Below are 6,000 nucleotides of genomic sequence, written 5' to 3' on the forward strand. Positions count from 1 at the left end.
GTCATAAAAACTCCACCTTTTATTTACAGCCTTTTCAAAGTGCAGTGCTTGGTCTTTAGTCACTGAACATTGCCAGCAAGCAAGGACAGCACTCACAATCGTAACATGCAAAGCACGCACTCTTAGTGTTTCTTGTTCATGATCCCACTCTTTAAACAGCACCCCACTGATTTGTAGGTATCTTAGCTTTCAAATACATTCCAAACCTCAGGCTGTTGGTAACCTTTTATCTCTGTTCTTATCAACCTTTACTATGCAGTGGCTTTAAGAACTAGATATCGCAATCAAAGCTTGATGCTTCTCCCTGGAGTTTGATCAAAGGCATTTATTGACAGACCAATTTGTAACAACATACGGAAAACTAACCTATTTAGACCACAGATGAGGCAATTCTAAGATTAAGACATATATAAACTACAATTTTGCCTGCTACAGTTTATTTTTTTGTGTTCTGCTTTCAGGACTCTGATTAACGAGCTATGCCATTCCAATATCATTGTAACAATGGGAAATTTTACAAAAATTAAATAACATAAAAAACTGTTTTAAAATATTTTTATTTAAAAGCATTTATTCATTTAAATTTCCCTATAAATCCTACTGCTAGGGTATTAAATTCAACCAGAGCAAAGTATTTTCTAACATGCTTTAAAAATCCCTTGAAAAAGAAGTTTTTCCATTAGACACATAGTTACCAATTTCAGAAATCAATTAGTTGGTATGCCCTCATAAAAACCTAAATTAAGACAGTGTTAAAACTGAGAAAACAATTAATTCAAGGAAAAATATTGTACAGACTTGTTTCAATTACATCAAGGTCAAACCTGTAAAACATGATTAAACTTAAAAGAAATACATTTATTAAGATAATCAGTGAAGATTAAGACTCTCACACATCTTTAAATCTCTGGTAATTGTATGATTATAATTAAAGCATTTTGTATTTGTAGTCCTGCATTAGATTATACTTCATTTTTAAAAGCACACGAAATTCCCCAGTCCTGTGTTTTCTCTACTTGTGGTATCAGTGAAGGGCAGAGTTAAAGTTATTTAGGTGCCAGACTGCCCTGATCTTAATGTGTTTGGATTACCATTATGTGTAACCAGACTCAAAAAACCCCCACTGACACAGATGCTAAATTTCTTGAAGCACCAACCTGTTTCAAACAAATTATGGGCTAAATAATGTATTCACCTGGACACTTAAAAAGAGTGACCCTGCTCTCCAAAACTGTGTTTTAAGAACAGGGTGGATTGGCTGGATAATACATTCTCTGCTTTGGGTTCACAGTAACTGAACCTTCCCTGCAGAGGGACAGCCAGCTTCCCTATAGCTGCAGCAGCATCCCCATGCCATGACCTGGGTGGGTTATTGCACATGGACACACAGTGATATTGAAGATTATCAGAGTCCCTCCATTTGCTTCAGAGACTCTAGACCTGTGAGCAGAGACAGTAATTTGCTGAAAGGTTGTACATTCTACACAGAACAACAGGCAAAACACAGGGTAAAGGGAGTATTCCCATCAACCTTTTATACAAGGAAGGTGTCTCCAGGATTGCTCTGTTACCACTCCTCCCCTGCTTGCATTGGCTTGTAGGCCCATATGAATTCAACATTCCTTATGGCGTGAAGTGCAGTTTAGCAACATTAAACATGGGCAAAATGGCACAGGAAACACCTTCTGCAAGGCAAAGCTTTCTGAGGGCAAGATGCTGGTTGCCAGTGTAAAGAAAAAAGATAGTCTACGTGATATCTATCCAGCAAGTTGCAGTATAGAGCTTTGCAGCCAGTGAAACACTTGAAAGAAAGGCAGTTTCTTTACACCAGAATGTATTTATATATTATATATGGATACATGTATTTATACATTATTTTAACAAAGTCTTTTGGCATTACTGCACGCTGCTGTCTCTTTCCCAAACGTCAGGCATTGTTTATTCCATTGGCAAAATGTTTAGCAGAGAGCATAACTTCTTTGGTCAGCCTCCACTTAACTCTACTGAACTGATGTCCAGCCTTCTCATGCTCTTGTTGCATTACACTGTGCATCTTGTTTTGTTTCTTTATGGGTTAACGCTTGTATATTGGACTTCGATTTACAATGCAATAGAATTCCAAACAGCAATTTCTTACAGTCCAACTGATTTTAAGACTTGACAGAAGTTGAAGTCATCTTCTGCCAAGGATTAAAAGCAGGATGAATGAAAACAGGGAATGAAATCAAAGCTATGAAGAAAGAGTGAGCTTACAAGACAATATCAAATGCAAAGAATATAGAGAGATGAACAGGAAATAAAATCTCTTTTTAACTCCTAGTTTTTACAGCAATTACAGTGTTTTAGAAATTCCTAATGAAACTTTTTCTCCGAAGACTAAAACCCCAGTTTGCACTGACTTATGAAAATAATTTCAATTGTTATTAACAGACTTTAATTGCATCAATATGCTTTTCACTGCTTAAAAAGGCCTTTGTTCTTTACAAATACTGATACAAAGGTAACAACAATACTTCAGTGGCTTTTACTGCTTGGATGCAAAATAGGAGTCCTTAAGCTTTAAAAATCTTTTCTCTCAGAGATACCATCTCTTGCCTGGAGCTAAAGGAATTAGGGGATATTTACATGATTTAAGGCTAATTTTATAGCATATTATGTTCCCTCTCTGCCATGGAATCAAATACTAGAGGATTTGATTTTTAAAAAATGTAAATATGGGTAAAATGTAATAAAACTATTGTTTGTATGGGAACCCTCCAAGTTAATCTGCAAGAAATATGCAATATTGGAATTGTGTAACTTGGTGGTTAGCAACAGGAAAAACAACAATAGCTGTGGGAAGATAAGTACACATGATAATGCATACATAATTCATACTAGAAACTTGGAATAAAGTCAGGAATTACATTTTAGCTTTGCGACTCCATTGTTTAGGTGACAGGGAAAAAGAAAGCAGTCATAAAAGCATTGTGATCGATATTAATGAAATATTACTAAGACCGGATAAATATAGCCTTTTAATCAAAACCATTAAACTCCTAATTTCTAAAGTTAGTTACCAAATCAAGCATTTCACCTATGAATTCCAGAAAATTTCAGCAACATTTTGGTGATGGAAAATGTGCAATTAGTACAGAGGAGGAACAGTTATTGCTTTTCTCTGAAGATAATGTTTAGCTTGAGGGAATTGCGGAGTAAGACCAGGCTGCCAATACATAGAACCACTGGGAGATGTGGATGGAAAACAAGGGAATTTACTAAAAAAAGAAAAAAAGACATATCTTTGAGAATAAAACCCTGTGATAAATGTTTGGACCGGTTAGAGAGAGAAATGTGCGGAGAGAACTATTGAACAAGGGACTGTGGGAGGTCTATGAAGAGCCAAATGCAGTGAATGGAGTGAAATCACAGTGACCTGAGTGGGCAGAGTATGTGGTTAGGATGATGGAAGACAGACCAGCGAGGCTTATTTTGGACAGCCATCGTTAAGAGTTTCAATCCTCAGGCCAATGAAGAACAAGGAAAGATAATATTGAGTAAGACCTAATTGCTCGTAATATGAATCAACATCAAAGGGAAAAATATGCATTTGGCTGAAGGAGGTAGAAGCAAATCTGCCAAAGCCATTTTTGGGTCTGCAGAGCTGAGGGATAATAGCACACAGATTCTAGGAAATTTCATGTGATTTCCCTCATCTTTAGTTTTGGAATGAATTCACAGATTGCCTTGACTCTTTCTAGAACTTTTTAAAGAATGTTTTGAGGAAGATAGTTATAAAATGGCTAAAAAAATACTCTATTCAGAGCTGGCATCTGCCACGAGTACTTAGGAACGAAGCAGGAAGGGGTTTGCTTTACTGTTTCACGTACAGAGACACAGGGCTCATTTTGTGAAAAATAAAATATGAAACATTCTACACCAGCATAAACAGCAAAAGGATGCCTGAGCTTTCAAATTGTGTTGCAAGTGTTCTCAACTTTTCAGATAAGAAGAATCCTGTAAGTGACCATATGTTCCAACAGGGAACATTCAGGTCTGAGTCCTGTAAAACTCCACTATTAGAAGCAGGGTTTTCCTTTTACATTTTTTTTTTTTTTTAATACAATGGGACAGACCATACTTGCAGAGGAATTCACATAAATTAGTATTTCTAAGAGCTAAGATCAGTGTGAGAAGCTTGATGAAAGACTGAGATATAAGTCTTATTGGTCCTTAGTCAAAACAGTAATTGAAATGAATGGAGGATCAATAAAAAAATTGCCAAGGCCTGATGTCTGAAACATATCTGCTTTTGTACACATTTTCTCAGAATTTCATCACAAGCAGACATTCTTCAAATAGTTAGAAGCTGAAAAATGACATGACATCTTGCAACTGATAACATGGAGCAGTTTCTTGTTTTAACTCCAGATTTGTCTGTCTAGTTACGAGTCTTTTAACATGCGGTTGTCTCCTATTCATTCCAACCAACCTCCTATTTCTCTCATGGACTGAAATGATGAAGTAAAGGATTTTGTAACTTCCGTGACAGAAAATGTTGCAAAAGTAACATTCTATAGCAAAAACGGTTGCGTATACTTGCTTTGCCAAATGAGACTTGTGCATGACCAATAGTGCCACCAGCATCTAAATGAGCAAGTTTACATCAGAGTAGTTTGTGGATCAGATTTTAAACAAACCTCAAGTATGCAAGCTATAAAAACACAGGCCAGGGCACCTCTTACTTTTGGTTTAAAATTCTTGTACTTAATATTAATGCTTTTAAGCCACAGGCAGTAAACCTTTAACAAAATATACTGCACTTTCTGAGTGGTCAGATTTCCAGGCAAAATGTGAAGTTGACACTATTCATGTGCAGTTTCTGAGCTGAGGTTTGAACAGCAACAGAACCTGTTATATAAACTATTTTCTTTAGTAAAACTTTACTCACACATTTGACTTTTCTGTGAATACCCCTCTTACTGCATTGTAATCTATGCTTGACTTTCAACAAAATATTCTTTCACGTTTGTCATTTGGCTACTTTGCAGTTCTACAATAATTTTATTACTGTAGAAATAATGCACTGTAAAATATAGAATAAAAGTATCTTGCATCTCTAAAGCACATCTGAGATTTCTCTGTAAGCAAAAGCTTTGTCAAAACTTCAGGATTCCTTCTACCATTGTGATTTTATATCAGCAAAATATTTTTGCACATTGAAAGTTATTTTTTTACAAAAATCTTTTCATGGGTCTCAGTTTTGTCATTACATTCAAACTTGGGTTATGTAGGACAGTCTTTAAAATGCCATTAAGCATTGCTTTAAGGGATCTGCAAACTGAAAAGCAGATTTCTCTATTTCCACTGCCAAACACAAACCTGCCGTTTTCAGAACAAACACAAGAGGGGGCGTTTAGATGATGTTGTGTTCGTTCTTTAAATACTGCTCTATAAGCTCTGAGTAAAACCCTGGTCATAAGTAATATATTTCTGGCTTTTGACTCCCGTTCTCACACAATTCCTACCTGTGTCGTTTCATAATTTCTCAATTCAATGACCATTTCAGCTTTGATCCATGATACTCTAGTTCATTTCCTCTGCAAGAAAACTGATGCACTGCAATGTATATTTAATTTTACTTCACACCCACATCCACACTACAGACACGTGCACCAGATCTTCAAGAACTTTGAGACAAGGCTCCTAATTTCACAGCCCACAAATGAAAGCAAACAAGCAGTTAAATCATTCCACACTCCATTTACAGTTACTGATCAATTTTTCTTCCCAACCTCAACTACTTCCCTTCCATCACCCACAATCCACACACTCCCACCTCAGTTCAGAGTCACCAGCATACAGCCTTGTACATAAAAAAAAATGCATTGGCTATGAGTTCCTACGTTACAATGATTAGTCTAGGTTTGGTGTGCCTTTCATGAATTGCATGTTAAGTAATTCTGCACGTGGCTTTCTGCTGGATGCTTAAGAAAGTGAGATACAATGAAAAATGGTACC

Source organism: Empidonax traillii, unplaced genomic scaffold, assembly GCF_003031625.1.
Source record: "Empidonax traillii isolate 1590-97213 ecotype Southwest subspecies unplaced genomic scaffold, ASM303162v1 scaffold483:size1218004, whole genome shotgun sequence".
Classification (NCBI taxonomy): domain Eukaryota; kingdom Metazoa; phylum Chordata; class Aves; order Passeriformes; family Tyrannidae; genus Empidonax; species Empidonax traillii.